The sequence below is a fragment of the Crinia signifera genome, chromosome 8 (genome assembly GCF_055691185.1).
Source record: "Crinia signifera chromosome 8, ASM5569118v1, whole genome shotgun sequence".
In the NCBI taxonomy this organism is placed as follows: Eukaryota; Metazoa; Chordata; class Amphibia; order Anura; family Myobatrachidae; genus Crinia; species Crinia signifera.
Window position 1 is genome coordinate 141,946,396 of NC_139224.1, and position 17,070 is coordinate 141,963,465.

A 17,070-nucleotide genomic window follows, 5' to 3' on the forward strand; every position below is an offset into this window, starting at 1 on the left:
ACAAGGTGAGCACTGTACCACTCTGTGTAAAAAGGAGGGCACTTTGACAATCTGTGATAATTTGGGCTCTGCAACACTCTCTATGTAATAAAGTGGACACTGGGACACCCTGTAATAAGGTGGGCACTGGGACCCTCTCTGTAATAAGGTGGACACTGGACACTCTCTGTGTAATAAAGCTTGCACTGTGACACTATGTCTACTAAGTAAGGCACTGTGACACTGTCAACATAAAAAGGCGGGCACTGCAACACTTACTGTAATAATGCGGGCACTGCGACACTAATAAGGAGGGCACTGTGACACTGTTTAAGTATGCGTGCACTGCGACACTGTGTAATAAGGCGGGTAATGCATTACTCTGTGTGTAATAAGGCAGGCACTGCAACATTCTCTGTGTAATAAGGTTGGCACTGTGACATTCTCTGTGTAGTAAGGTGGGCACTGGGACACTCTCTGTAATAAGGTGGGCACTGCGACAATCTGTTATAATGTGGGCTCTGCAGCACTCTCTGTGTAATAAGACACTGCGACACTCTCTATGTAATAAGGTGGGCACTGCAATACTCTGTAATTATTTATTCATAAACAGTTTCTTATATAGCGCATACATATTCTGCATCACTTTGGCACTGAGACACTTTGTAATAGTAACTTTGGCACTGAGACACTTTGTAACACTCTCTGTAACACTGTGTAATAAGGCGAGCACTGCAATACTGTGTAATAAGGTGGGCACTGCGACACTGTGTAATAAGGTGGGCACTGCAACACTCTCTGTAACATTGTGTAATAAGGTGGGCACTGTGACACTGTCATAAGGTGTTCACTGCAACACTCTCTGCGTAATAAGATGGGCACTTCAACACTCTGTGTAATAAGGTGGGCACTGCAACACTCTGTAATAAGGTGGGCATTGCAACACTGTGTAATAAGGTGGGCACTGCGACATTCTCTGTGTAATAAGGTGGGCACTGCACCACTCTCTGTGTAATAAGGAGGGCACTGCGACAATCTGTGATAATGTGGGCTCTGTGACACTCTCTGTGTAATAAGATGGGCATTTCGACACTCTGTGTAATAAGGTGAGCACTACGACACTTTCTGTGTAATAAGGTGGGCTCTGCGACACTCTGTGTAATAAGGTGGGCACTCCAACACTCTCTATGTAATAAGGTGGGCACTGCGATACTCTGTAATAAGGTGGTCACTGCGACACTCTGTGTAATTATGTGGGCACTGCAACACTCTCTGTAATAATGTGGGCACTGCGACACTCTGTGTAATAATGTGGGCTCTGCGACACTCTGTTTAAAAAGGAGGGCACTGCGTAATAAAGCGGGCACTGCGACAATCACTGTGTAATAAGGTGGGCACTGCAACACTCTGTGTAATAAGGTGGGCACTGCGACAATGTGTAATAAGGTGGGCACTGCGACACTGTGTAATAATGTGGGTTCTGCGACGCTCTCTGTGTAACAAGGCGGGCACTGCACCACTCTCGATGTAATAAAGAGGGCACTGCGACACTCTCCGTGTAATAAGGTGAGCACTTTGACACTCTTTGTGTAACAAGGTGAGCACTGTACCACTCTGTGTAAAAAGGAGGGCACTTTGACAATCTGTGATAATTTGGGCTCTGCAACACTCTCTATGTAATAAAGTGGACACTGGGACACCCTGTAATAAGGTGGGCACTGGGACCCTCTCTGTAATAAGGTGGACACTGCTCACTCTCTGTGTAATAAAGCTTGCACTGTGACACTATGTCTACTAAGTAAGGCACTGTGACACTGTCAACATAAAAAGGCGGGCACTGCAACACTTACTGTAATAATGCGGGCACTGCGACACTCTAATAAGGAGGGCACTGTGACACTGTTTAAGTATGCGTGCACTGCGACACTGTGTAATAAGGCGGGTAATGCATTACTCTGTGTGTAATAAGGCAGGCACTGCAACATTCTCTGTGTAATAAGGTTGGCACTGTGACATTCTCTGTGTAGTAAGGTGGGCACTGGGACACTCTGTAATAAGGTGGGCACTGCGACAATCTGTTATAATGTGGGCTCTGCAGCACTCTCTGTGTAATAAGACACTGCGACACTCTCTATGTAATAAGGTGGGCACTGCAATACTCTGTAATTATTTATTCATAAACAGTTTCTTATATAGCGCATACATATTCTGCATCGCTTTGGCACTGAGACACTTTGTAATAGTAACTTTGGCACTGAGACACTTTGTAACACTCTCTGTAACACTGTGTAATAAGGCAGGCACTGCAATACTGTGTAATAAGGTGGGCACTGCAACACTCTCTGTAACATTGTGTAATAAGGTGGGCACTGTGACACTGTCATAAGGTGGTCACTGCAACACTCTCTGCGTAATAAGATGGGCACTTCAACACTCTGTGTAATAAGGTGGGCACTGCAACACTCTGTAATAAGGTGGGCATTGCAACACTGTGTAATAAGGTGGGCACTGCGACATTCTCTGTGTAATAAGGTGGGCACTGCACCACTCTCTGTGTAATAAGGAGGGCACTGCGACAATCTGTGATAATGTGGGCTCTGTGACACTCTCTGTGTAATAAGATGGGCATTTCGACACTCTGTGTAATAAGGTGAGCACTACGACACTTTCTGTGTAATAAGGTGGGCTCTGCGACACTCTGTGTAATAAGGTGGGCACTCCAACACTCTCTATGTAATAAGGTGGGCACTGCGATACTCTGTAATAAGGTGGTCACTGCGACACTCTGTGTAATTATGTGGGCACTGCAACACTCTCTGTAATAATGTGGGCTATGCGACACACTCTGTATAATAAGGTGGGCACTACGACACTCTCTGTGTAAGAAGGTGGGCACTGCACCACCCTCTATGTAATAAGGAGGGCACTGCGACACTCTGTGTAATAAGGAGGGCACTGTGACAATCTGTTATAATGTGGGCTCTGCGACACTCTCTATGTAATAATGTGGGCACTGCGACACTCTCTATGTAATAAGGTGGGCACTGCGATACTTTATGTAAAAAGGCATGCACTGCTACACCCTATGTAATTATTTATTCATAATCTGTGTCGTATATAGCGCATACATATTCTGCATAGCTTTGGCACAGAGACACTTGGTAATAAGGTGGGCACTGCGACACTCTTGTAACACTGTGTATTAAGGCGGGCACTGCAATACTGTGTAATAAGGTGGGCACTGCGACACTGTAATAAGATGGGCACTGCAACACTCTGTAACATTGTGTAATAAGGTGGGCACTGCGACACTGTCATAAGGTGGGCACTGCAACACTCTGAGTAATAAGATGGGCACTGTGACACTCTCTGTGTAATAAAGCGGGAACTGCACCACTCTCTATGTAATAAGGTGGGCACTACGATACTCTGTGTAATAAGGCGGGCACTATGACACTCTCTGTAATTAGTTGGGCATTCCGACACTCTGTGTGATAGGGCCGGCACTGGAAAATAGCCAGTTACCAGGACTGCCTACAGCATGCGTACTACGGGTATTAAGCATGTGCAGTCTATCGATAATCGTCCAGTCTGCTACTTCGCAGAGTTTAAACAGAATAATTTCAGGCGCTCACCTGGTGTGAATTTATAGGTGCAGAGGGATATGTAAATGAGGTAGGATGCAATCTGGTGTATGAGAAATCGTTTATTATTAAGATGCAAATAAGTGATTCGTCAGTACAGATAAGTCAATATGCAATGACCCCTGGTAAGAATGAGGGTGTCAGCAGACCCCTTTTAACCATAAACCTCCTGTGGTGTATGTCTCATTGCATGTCATTACCAGATACATGCAATAAGACATAAACCACAGGAGGTTTATGATTAACCCCTTCCCGACAATTGACGTACATTTACGTCATGGTCGGGAAGTACTTCCCGACACATGGCGTAAATGTACGTCATGGATTGTAACTGTCACCGCGTCTATAGACGCGGTGACAGTTTCAACATGTCTGCTGTCCCTGACAGCAGACATGTCCGTGCATGCCCAGGGGGGGCTGCGATGCCGCCCCCCCGTCGGCGATCGCTGTGATTGGCTGTTCAGTGTGAACAGCCATTCACAGCGTTTTCTGTGTCACCGGCGAATAACGTTCGCCGGTGACACGGGATCGGAGGTGATTGGTGCTGTAAAGTACAGCACCAATCACCGCGGGGTGTAAGGGTGACACTGGTGTCACCCCACCTCACCCCGCCCGCCCCCAAAGGCCGTGATTGGTTCGTCGGACCGACGGACCAATCACAGCCAAGGAGGGGGATTTAAACTAACGGTGACTGCACTGCAGACGCCATTCCGGTCTGGAATAGCGTGCAGTGCGGTCACCGTGCCCAGCTGCCGCCATATACTGACCTGAACTGAGCAAAATACTTACCTGATCACTGCTTCATCACTGCTTCATCACTGCTTGTAGTGTGCTTGTAGTGTGCTGGATGCTTCCTGGATCCTGTTGCTACTTGTGACTTCCTGTGCTGTGAACTTGTGCTGCTGCAGTGTAATAGCGTTAGATAGAGAGAGATAGAGAGAGAGATAGAGAGAGATAGTGTCAGAGAGTGCTATATTTTGTGCTGCTGCAGTGTGATATAGTTATAGATAGAGAGATAGAGATAGAGAGAGATAGAGAGAGATAGATAGAGAGGCCTAGTGACAGAGTGCTATATTTTGTGCTGCTGCAGTGTGATAGTTATAGATAGAGAGATAGAGAGAGAGAGATAGAGAGATAGTGACAGATTGTGCTATATATTTTTTATATAACTGACTGCTGCCCCCCCTTTTGTGCTGATCAGTATAAATTAACTGATCAGCAACTTTTTGGGGGCGCAGGTTTTTTTTTATATATATATATACCTGTCACTGCTGCTGCTGCAGTGTCATAGAGTGATAGATAGTGAGAGATAGAGAGATAGAGATAGATAGTGACAGAGAGTGATAGAGAGTGCTAAATTTTGTGTCTGCTGTCCCCGCCTTTTGTGCTGATCACTATATCTGAGGTGATCAGCAACTTTTTGGGGGTACAGAGGTTTTTTTTTTTTTATATATACCTGTCAGTTGCTGCCAGTTGCACTGTCAGTTGCACCAAAGGTTGTGCACCTGCTGCCCCTCACTGGTAATCAGTGTCGCATCACTGATCACCTTTTTTTATTTTTTGTGAGTGCTGTGGGGTCTTTTTTGAATTTTTTTTTTACACACACTGTGATTTTGTGGGTGTCCTGTGGCCACTGTGCGCTGATCAGTGACGTACATCACTGATCAGCTTTTTCGGCACAGGGTTGATCTATTTTTTTTTTTTTGATCAAATTCCTGTTGCCTTTGAGCGCTGTTCAGTGACGGACGTTACTGACCAACATCTGTGCTCAAATTTTGGCGCAGGACCTTTTTTTTTTTTTTTGTTTAACCCCTTCCATTTTTTTTTTTAACCCCTTCAATTTTTTTTTTTTAACCCCTTCAATTTTTTTTGTTTTTTTGTATAAAGTATTTTTTTTTTCTGCACTACATACACACTACACACTACATACCCCCCGGGTTGAAATAAAGTTTGTACCCCCCCCCTACACTATACACGTGTTGAAACATTTCACTACCAGTAACACAAAAATAAAAATGGCATCCCAAATGTCATCCCAAATGTCATCCCAGTCATCCAGGAGAATGTATTCAGCGGAGGAGGCATATGCCATGCTTGCCTCTGACTCTGACACAGCCAGTGAGGCAAGCGGGGAATTTGAAGGATTCATCTTAAGCTCCTCTTCCTCCTCTGATGATGAGGGACCCCCTCAAAGACGCCCCCGTAGAGCAGCTGAGACCCCCCCCCCCAATAATTGATCTCGTATGGACCCCACCACCAGACAATTTTGAGCCCCAGGTTCCTGAGTTTTTGGCCATGCCAGGAATCCAATTTGATTCCACAGGTCTCAGAGAAATTGACTTTTTCAAATTATTTTTCTCTGATGATTTTATAAATTTAATGGTGGACCAAACTAATTTATATGCCCAGCAGTTTATTGCTCAAAACCCCACGTCATCATTTGCTAGGCGGACCCCTGTAGATGCAGTAGAGATGATGACGTTTTGGGGTCTGGTGTTTCATATGGGCATAGTAAAAAAGCCAGAAATTAGGCAATATTGGAGTACAGATGTTCTGTACAGCACCCCATTTTACCGTATGGCCATGCCCCGGGCTCGATTTGAGACGATCCTTAAATTTTTACATTACACCGATAATGCACAGTGCCCACCCAGAGATGATCCCACCTTTGACCGGCTATTCAAAGTCAGGCCGGTCATTGATCATTTCAGTGCCAAATTTGAAGACATGTACATCCCAGATAAATTCATTTGCATAGACGAGTCCCTTATACATTTTAAAGGAAGGGTTAAATTCCGCCAGTACCTTCCCAGTAAGAGGGCAAGGTATGGCATAAAAATGTGTAAGCTGTGTGAAAGCACCTCAGGGTACACCCACAGGTTTAGGGTATATGAAGGGAAGGATTCAAGAATTGAACCGCCAGAATGTCCCCCCTCCCTCGTAGGTGTTAGTGGGAAAATTGTCTGGGATTTAGTGCACCCCTTCCTGGATAAAGGTTATCACCTCTATGTGGATAACTTTTACACCAGCATCCCCCTGTTTAAGGCCCTTGGTTCAAGAGGTACAGCAGCTTGCGGTACTGTGCGCAAGAACCAAAGAGGCCTCCCAAAAACGCACATTGCCCAAGTAATGAGAAGGGGTGAAAGCAGGGGAATATGCACCGAAAATATGTTGTTGGTCAAATATAAGGACAAGAGGGATGTCCTTATACTGACAACAATTCACGGAGACAGTACCACCTCCGTCCCTGTACGAGGTACCAGTACCCACACCTCCAAACCTAATTGTATCCTGGATTACAATAGGTACATGGGCGGAGTGGATCTTTCGGATCAGGTACTGAAGCCGTACAGTGCCCTGCGGAAAACAAAAATCTGGTACAAGAAGGTGGCCGTGTATATCATCCAGATGGCACTGTATAACGCTTACGTGCTATTCCGTTCTACCGGCCAGAGGGGGACATTTATGCACTTTCAAGAGGAAGTCATAAAGGGCCTAATATTTGGGAACCAGCAGGCAGAGGGCCCCAGTACTTCTAGTACTGGCCCCCGTATTGTACCAGGGCAGCATTTTCCTGATGAAATCCCCTCCACTGGAAAAAAGGGCAGGACACAAAAAAGGTGCAAAGTTTGCTATAAAAAGGGAATAAGAAAGCAAACTATTTTCCAGTGTGACACTTGCCCCGACAAACCCGGCCTATGTATAAAGGAGTGTTTTAAAATATACCACACATCTATGGATTATTAGGTTCATAATTTCACCGTGCTTCGGGGGTCTTGCTAATGTCACATAGCACCCACCATTCATTCCACGAGAATCTGAGCCGCAAAATCCAAAAATCACTCCTTCCCTTCTGAGTCCTGCCATGCACCCAACTGGTATTTTTTGGTCACATGTGAGGCATTGCCGTACTCGGGAGAAATTGGGGCACAGATGTTGGGGTGCTTTGTCTCCTTCATTCCTTCTGAAAATGAAAAATTTTGAGCCAGAACTGCATTTTTGTGTAAAAAAATGTAATTTTTCATTTTCACTGCCCACTTGTATCAAAATTGGTGAAATCCCTGGGGGTTTGAAATGTACACTATACCCCTAGATGAATTCCCTGAGGGGTGTAGTTTGCAAAATGGGGTCACTTGTGGGGGGGTTCCACTGTATTGGTGCTTTGGGGGTCTTGCTAATGCGACATAGCACCCACCATCATTCCACCAGAATTTGTGCTGCAAAATCCAAATATCACTCCTTCCCTTCTGAGTCCTGCCACTTTTTGGTCACACATGAGGCATTGCCGTACTCGGGAGAAATTGGGGCACAGATTTTGGGGTGCTTTGTCTCCTTCATTCCTTCTGAAAATGAAAAATTTTGAGCCAGAACTGCATTTTTGTGTAAAGAAATGTAATTTTTCATTTTCACTGCCCACTTGTATCAAAATTGGTGAAACCCCTGGGGGTTTGAAATGTACACTATACCCCTAGATGAATTCCCTGAGGGGTGTACTTTGCAAAATGGGGTGACTTGTGGGGGGGTTCCACTGTATTGGTGCAACATAGCACCCACCATTCATTCCACCAAAATCTGTGCTGCAAAATCCAAAAATCACTCCTTCCCTTCTGAGTCCTGCCATGCACCCAACTGGTATTTTTTGGTCACATGTGAGGCATTGCCGTACTCGGGAGAAATTGGGGCACAGATTTTGGGGTGCTTTTTCTCCTTCATACCTTCTGAAAATGAAAAATTTTGAGCCAGAACTGCATTTTTGTGTAAAAAAATGTAATTTTTCATTTTCACTGCCCACTTGTATCAAAATTGGTGAAACCCCTGGGGGTTTGAAATGTACACTATACCCCTAGATGAATTCCCTGAGGGGTGTAGTTTGCAAAATGGGGTCACTTGTGGGGGGGTTCCTAAATTTTAGCATCTTATGGTGCCTAGAAACCTACATGGTGCCTAAAAAATAATCTCATAAAAAGGAGGCTCCAAAATCAAGTAGGTGCTCCTTCTATTATGAAGCCTGTGGTTTGGTCAACGTGCACACTAGGGCCACATATAGGATATTTATGAAAACAAAAGAATTGGGGGAATCAATTTTTAGTCACATTTCTCTAGTAAAATGTACTGTGTTCCTTAGAAAAATGTATTAAAATTGCAAATCTGCAAAAAAAATGAAATTTTGAAATTTCACCTACACTTTGTTTTAATTCCTGTGAAACACCTAAAGGGTTAACAAACTTCCAAAATGCTGTTTTGAATACTGTGAGGGGTGCAGTTTTTGAAATGGTATCATTTATGGGGGTGTCTCACATACAAGTCCCTCAAAGTCACATCAGAACTGAACTGGTCCCTAAAAAAATCAGTGTTTGAAATTTTCTTGAAAATTTGAGAATTTGCTATTCATATTGTAAGCCTCCTAGTGTCCAAAAAAATTAAAAGGAAGTTGAAATAATGATGGAAACATAAAGTAGACATATGGTCTATGTTAGTTATTAACTATTTTGAGTGGTATGATTATTTGTCTCACAAGCAGAAAATTTAACATTTTGCAAATTGCTAAATTTTCCATTTTTTTACGACATTTTGGTATTTTTCACAAAAAAACACAGACTGTATCGACCCAAATTTACCACTAATTTGAAGTACAATGTGTCACGAAAAAACAATCTCAAAATCACTGGGATAAGTAAAAGCAAAAAAAAGTTATCCCCACTTAAGTGAGACATGTCAGATTTGAAAAAAAGGGCTCTGTCAGGAACGCAAAAACTGGCTCTGTCAGGAAGGGGTTAAAAGGGCTCATTGCATATTAACTTATCTGTACCGACCTGTCGACATTTGCAGGTCACTGACTCTATATGTACATTTATGACATTTTCAGTCACTTATTTGCATCTTAATAATAAACGATTTCTCATATACCAGATTGCATCCTTCCTCATTTACATATCCCTCTGCACCTATAAATTCACACCAGGTGAGCGCCTGACACTATAAATGGTCTAATGCCTCTTTATGCTGTATGTCACGTGACCAGTCATTCTTGTCATACTCCACCTCTGCCGATGTTGCTGATATCCATAGTCATTTTTATGACGTGCCCAAGCTAATACTTTGTAAATGGATTATTACATACCAATAATACATATTCATCCACTGTATGTGTAGTTACACTGTATGTGTAGTTAGGCCTACTTCCAAAATGCCTAGACAATGATTCAGATTTGTACGCAACGCCGATGCTCACGCAGCTGAGCACTTATGGGAAGACTGTGCACGTAAGTGCGTGGCACATGCGCATAGCGTTCCCCACGCATGCGCAGACGGCTGAAAAACGCCATCCGAAAGTATTCGGAAATTTACGCATCGACCAGAATAAGGCCCACTGTGTAATAAGGCGGGCACTGCAATACTGTGTAATAAGGTGGGCACTGCGACACTGTGTAATAAGGTGGGCACTGCGACAGTCTCTGTAACATTGTGTAATAAGGTGGGCACTGTGACACTGTCATAAGGTGGGCACTGCAACACTCTGAGTAATAAGATGGGCACTTCAACACTCTCTGTGTAATAAGGTGGGCATAGCAACATTCTGTGTAATATGGTGGGCACTGCGACATTCTCTGTGTAATAAGGTGGGCACTGCACCACTCTCTGTGTAATAAGGAGGGCACTGCGACACTCTCTGTGTAATAAGGTGGGCACTACGACACTTTCTGTGCAATAAGGTGGGCTCTGCGACACTCTCTGTGTAATAAAGTGGGCACTCCGGTACTCTCTATGTAATAAGGTGGGCACTGTGATACTCTGTAATAATGTGGGCACTGCGACACTCTGTGTAATAATGTGGGCTCTGCGACACTCTGTTTAAAAAGGAGGGCACTGCGTAATAAAGCGGGCACTGCGACAATCACTGTGTAATAAGGTGGGCACTGCAACACTCTGTGTAATAAGGTGGGCACTGCGACAATGTGTAATAAGGTGGGCACTGCGACACTGTGTAATAATGTGGGTTCTGCGACGCTCTCTGTGTAACAAGGCGGGCACTGCACCACTCTCGATGTAATAAAGAGGGCACTGTGACACTCTCCGTGTAATAAGGTGAGCACTTTGACACTCTTTGTGTAACAAGGTGAGCACTGTACCACTCTGTGTAAAAAGGAGGGCACTTTGACAATCTGTGATAATTTGGGCTCTGCAACACTCTCTATGTAATAAAGTGGACACTGGGACACCCTGTAATAAGGTGGGCACTGGGACCCTCTCTGTAATAAGGTGGACACTGGACACTCTCTGTGTAATAAAGCTTGCACTGTGACACTATGTCTACTAAGTAAGGCACTGTGACACTGTCAACATAAAAAGGCGGGCACTGCAACACTTACTGTAATAATGCGGGCACTGCGACACTAATAAGGAGGGCACTGTGACACTGTTTAAGTATGCGTGCACTGCGACACTGTGTAATAAGGCGGGTAATGCATTACTCTGTGTGTAATAAGGCAGGCACTGCAACATTCTCTGTGTAATAAGGTTGGCACTGTGACATTCTCTGTGTAGTAAGGTGGGCACTAGGACACTCTCTGTAATAAGGTGGGCACTGCGACAATCTGTTATAATGTGGGCTCTGCAGCACTCTCTGTGTAATAAGACACTGCGACACTCTCTATGTAATAAGGTGGGCACTGCAATACTCTGTAATTATTTATTCATAAACAGTTTCTTATATAGCGCATACATATTCTGCATCGCTTTGGCACTGAGACACTTTGTAATAGTAACTTTGGCACTGAGACACTTTGTAACACTCTCTGTAACACTGTGTAATAAGGCGAGCACTGCAATACTGTGTAATAAGGTGGGCACTGCGACACTGTGTAATAAGGTGGGCACTGCAACACTCTCTGTAACATTGTGTAATAAGGTGGGCACTGTGACACTGTCATAAGGTGGTCACTGCAACACTCTCTGCGTAATAAGATGGGCACTTCAACACTCTGTGTAATAAGGTGGGCACTGCAACACTCTGTAATAAGGTGGGCATTGCAACACTGTGTAATAAGGTGGGCACTGCGACATTCTCTGTGTAATAAGGTGGGCACTGCACCACTCTCTGTGTAATAAGGAGGGCACTGCGACAATCTGTGATAATGTGGGCTCTGTGACACTCTCTGTGTAATAAGATGGGCATTTCGACACTCTGGGCGAAATGTAATAGGGTGCGTTTTTTTAGACCAAAAAAAAATCGCACCAAATCGCACCTTTAAAAATCGCGTTTTTTGCCGCGAATTCGCATATGTAATGAGATGCGAATTAGCGGCAAAAAATGCGATTTGCCGCGATTTAGGTCGATTTTTAGTCCTGAAAATGTGCGCATTTTCAGTCCTGAAAATGTGCGCATTTTCATATATGCGATTTTGGTTGTCAAAAAAAAAAAGAAAAAAAACGGCGTGCGGTCCCCCCCCTAAGCATAACCAGCCCCGGGCTCAAAAAGCCGGTGCTGGTATCATAAAATCAAAGGAACAATCAAGTTGGGGTTCCCTGGATTTTATAAAACCAGCACCAGGCTCAAGGTCCGGCGCTGGTTCCCAAAATACGGGGGACAAAATGACTAGGGGTCCCCCGTATTTTAAGAACCAGCACCGGACACAACCAGCCAGCAGGGTAATGCCACAGCCGGGGGGAGACTTTTTATACAAGTCCCCCCGGCCAAAGCATTAACCCCCTGGCTGGTCAGCATGGGCAGGGGTCCTGGGGAAGTGGGGACCCCCCCAATGAAGGGGTCCCCCCCCTCCAGGACTTACCAGCCCATGCTGATAGTCCGGGGCTGTCCCCGATGCCCCTGGGCGGTGGGCATCGGGCTGATATTTGGTGTAAAAGAATAGATAAACTATTGTTTTTTACTGTGGCACTACAAGTGCCAGCAAGCCTCCCCAGCAAGCTGGGACTTGGAGAACCACAAGTCCCAGCCTGCTGGGCATTAAAGGGCCCGCTGGCACTTGTAGTTCCACAGTTAAAAAAATAGTGCACAAAACACACTGACACACATTTTAAATAAAACTTTAATACACACATTACACACATACTAATACTTACCTATCTTCTTCCCGTAGGTAGCCCTGGTCCTGATGTCCTCCGGTCCTGTGTCGGCGTTCCTCTTCATGTCGACGTCCTTCTTGAAGTCGACGTCCCTGTCGGCGATGGCGTCCGGTGTCCGGGTCCGACGAAATCCATGGAGGAAGCTGTGGAAGGAAACCATACTCACCTGTCCCAGCGCGACGTAGTCCAGGTAAGGGTCTTGGAAAAAAAACAAACCGACACCCGAATCCAAGCGGACACGACGGAGACGCAACGGTGTTTACATCGTGCGGCTCCGCCTCCCGAATGCCGCTATTGGCCGCCTTGCGGCCTAGCGGCCAATCAGGAGCCGCTAGGCCGCAAGGCGGCCAATAGCGGCATTCGGGAGGCGGAGCCGCACGATGTAAACAAACACACGTGCGTCTCCGTCGTGTCCGCTTGGATTCGGGTGTCGGTCCATATAGGGGGGAAGGGTTTGTTTCCTACATGGGACTGACAACTCCATTATTAAGTGGCAGCTATTAACAAGGCACCCCTGGTAGCGCCTGCTAGTGCACCCTAGGGAGCACATCCCCTTCCTACAGTAATCTGACTGCCTGTTATACTTTACATACTTTTTTCATCCTATCAAAGAACATCAAAGGGACTTTGGGAGTGTGAGCAAGTCCATGTGATGTCATTACATCATGCGGTAGTCCCACAATACTCCTCTATGAATGGTTTGGATGGCCAGGATATCTTTATGGGGCCCCCCTGGGACCTGCTGGGCCCTAGGCAGGTGCCTACATTGCCTTGTGGAAAATCCGCCTCTGAACCAGAGGGGTTCTGTTGGGTAATATCTAGCTTCCTTTAATCCAGGAATATCTGGGAGGCTCCTGCAATTGGTTCTTACTGACTGTGTACAGGTAGCAGATAGAGATGTTGGTGTGATTCATGTGGCCCACACATACACCCACAACACATTAGCCATCATAGAAGGGTGCACGTATGCCTTTATTATTACAGTGTCATTAAGTAACTACAATGTAACAGTACTCCTTACAGAAGTGTAGGTGTAGCAGTATAGGAGATGTAAGACTACAGAGGGGAGGGAGGTGTTAGGCACTAAAGGGGGTAACGGTTTGGCTTTGATGGGGAGGCAGGGGTTTAGGCTGCAGGCAGGGCCGGCGCTCACCTGCTCCAGGGGGGCTGATGCGGCTGCCGCCGCTATGCTCCGTTGGGGGGATGATGCGACCGCAGCATCTCGCTCCACCGGGGGAGTTAGAGATGCGGCTCCGAATGGGCTCGAGAGATGTGGCTGCGGCCCCTATCTATGAGTGGGCTCCAGGGGTGGCGGTGTGGCTCACTCACCTGCTCCCAGGTGCTTTCCTCCTGCTCTCCTCGGCGTCGGCGGGACATTTCCTGCTGCTGCTCCTCCTGCAGCTCATTACCGCCCTCCCCAAATGCCTTAAGCTGCCTAGTGGTGGCGCCGGCCCTGGCTGCAGGTAGGGCAGGTTGTGGGGGTTAGAATATGTACCACCCAGTTGTCAGGACTCTGCACATCAGGATGCCACTGTCGGTCCTCTGACTGCCAACATACCAAGCGCTGGGATGCTTATACCATCCCAAATGAAGACACGATGGAGCCATGGATATAGGATTGGCCAAGCCAAGTTTGGGGCTCATCCACAGATGCCACTGAAGGGTTTGTGTACGTGGGTATATGTAACATCCTACCCTAAATATTTTGTTCAGGACTGACGGGGAGTTCAAGGGAAATCTTAAGATCACAGATCTTTGTAGGTCGTGGGCAACTTTACTCTCAGCATCCAGGTGAAGGTATTGTGTAACAAGTACCAGCCTGTCCTCTAGATGCCGGTGCCCGCACGATTGCCTCCCCCCCCCTTCCCCCCGGCAATTTCACCTCTCTGGTGTCTTAGGTCTGCGGGTCCCTGTACGTGAAGCTATGGGGCAGCTGACATCTGCTGACCAACCACAGCCTGTCTATAACTTTCTAGGATGCAATAGAGAAAAGAGCGACTGAATCTGATTGGTTGCTATGGGCAACATCACCTCTTTTTATTTTTAGAAGGTCTAGTATATTTACCCCATAGGGGCCTGAGTCAGACATTCCATCAAGGGCCTGATTCTGGTTCACTTGCAAAAGCAAATTCTCTCTCTAATGGACAAAACCATGTGCACTGCAGGTGGGGCAGATGTAACATGTGCAGAGTTAGATTTGGGTGTTATATTGTTTCTGTGCAGGGTAACTACTGGCTGCTTTATTTTTACACTGTGATATAGTCAGCATGGACACTGTATCAGTGTACCGCGTCCCCTTGCTATGCTCGCCATGCTTCGGGCGTGGTGATTTGCTGCACTTGGCACACTATAGTATTCTCCCTCCATGCCCTGGTGTATAGTAGGGTATGGTATACCACCTGGTTTGTACAAAAAAGGTGAAAAACTCATGTTGACCTGTTGACCTTCCCATTGTCGTCCTAATGCTTGTGTTGACCTGTTGACCTTCCTATTGTCGTCCTAATGCTTGTGTCGACCTGTTGACCTTCCCATTGTCGTCCTAATGCTTGTGTTGACCTGTTGACCTTCCCATTGTTGTCCTAATGCTTGTGTTGACCTGTTGACCCTCCCATTGTCGTCCTAATGCTTGTGTTGACCTGTTGACCTTCCCATTGTCGTCCTGATGCTTGTGTTGACCCTGTCGGACCTGATTTACCTTGAACTCCCCCGGCAGCTCCCCGGGAGGGCTCCATCTAACTTGGCACTTAATGGCGGGTGCTGCTGGGGGAGTTCAAGCGAAATCGGATGCTAAAAGCCCCCACGATGTTGCGCTGATGAGATTTATCTTATGCGCTTCATATAAGATCTCTGGGGTCTGATCCGCTGCATACGGGATTGCGGATTGTTGCAATCCCGGCCACAGATCGACAATCCACGGGCGTTTTCGTGGCCATGCCCCCTTTGCGCCGATCGGCAGGTGGGACATTGTTCAGCTGTCGGGCTGACCGCAAACGGGCCAGGATCACGGCTGTCGGCAGGGATCGACAGCCGTGATCCTAGATTGAATACCGCCCTAAGTCTGGTTGTTGGCCAGTCCTTGGCAGTTGTCAGCCACGATTACTTGATATTTTAAATAAAATTGATACGTGCATTGTCTTACTATATAACATGTTTCTGTATAGAGGCCACAATAGTGTTATAATATGTATGTTATTCACAGGTGTCATTTGTTCCTTTTTCTGCAGGGTTCTGGCTTATCCCCATGTAATACTCCTGGTGCCCATCAATGCTGTGGAGTACAGAAGAGTGATGGGTGGAACGCAGATCCTGGCTACGTGGCCCGTGAACCCTGAAGTGTGGCTGTTGGACTTTCAGGGGTGGGTGTCTGGTGAGAAAACGGGATAGCAGACACTGAGGGGTACTTATGGGGGTAAGTGTCTCTGATTCTCTGTTGGTCTGATATCTGCAGTTGCCATGAGAATGGGGCTACGTCCCCAAAAGCACTAGGCTATGCTGCTTGTTTGAATACATCTGTTGTACTAGTACCTGACGGAGACGCAGCGGGCACCTGCAGCTGTTTGTGCGCACACACATTCAATATTTTACTAATTGATATGAATATATTTAGTTCCTAATCATTTATTTTAATGTCGATTTATGGAAATACCCCCATGAAAATCCTGCATTTGACCCTTGTGGAGTGTAGGGGGCATATAGTGTACTGATGTAGTGCGGAGTACAGGGGGTATATAGTGTACTGATGTAGTGTGGAGTGTAGGGGGCATATAGTGTACTGATGTAGTGTGGAGTATAGGGGGCATATAGTGTACTGATGTAGTGTGGAGTGTAGGGGGCATATAGTGTACTGATGTAGTTCGGAGTACAGGGGGTATATAGTGTACTGATGTAGTGTGCAGTATAGGGGGCATATAGTGTACTGATGTAGTGCGGAGTATAGGGGGCATATAGTGTACTGATGTAGTGTGAAGTACAGGGGGTATATAGTGTACTGATGTAGTGTGGAGTACAGGGGGCATATAGTGTACTGATGTAGTGTGGAGTATAGGGGGCATATAGTGTACTGATGTAGTGTGGAGTATAGGGGGCATATAGTGTACTGATGTAGTGTGGAGTATAGGGGGCATATAGTGTACTGATGTAGTGTGGAGTGTAGGGGGCATATAGTGTACTGATGTAGTGTGGAGTGGGCATATAGTGTACTGATGTAGTGTGGAGTGGGCATATAGTGTACTGATGTAGTGTGGAGTGTAGGGGGCATATAGTGTACTGATGTAGTGTGGAGTATAGGGGGCATATAGTTTACTGATGTAGTGTGGAGTATAGGGGGCATATAGTGTACTGATGTAGTGCGGAGTACAGGGGG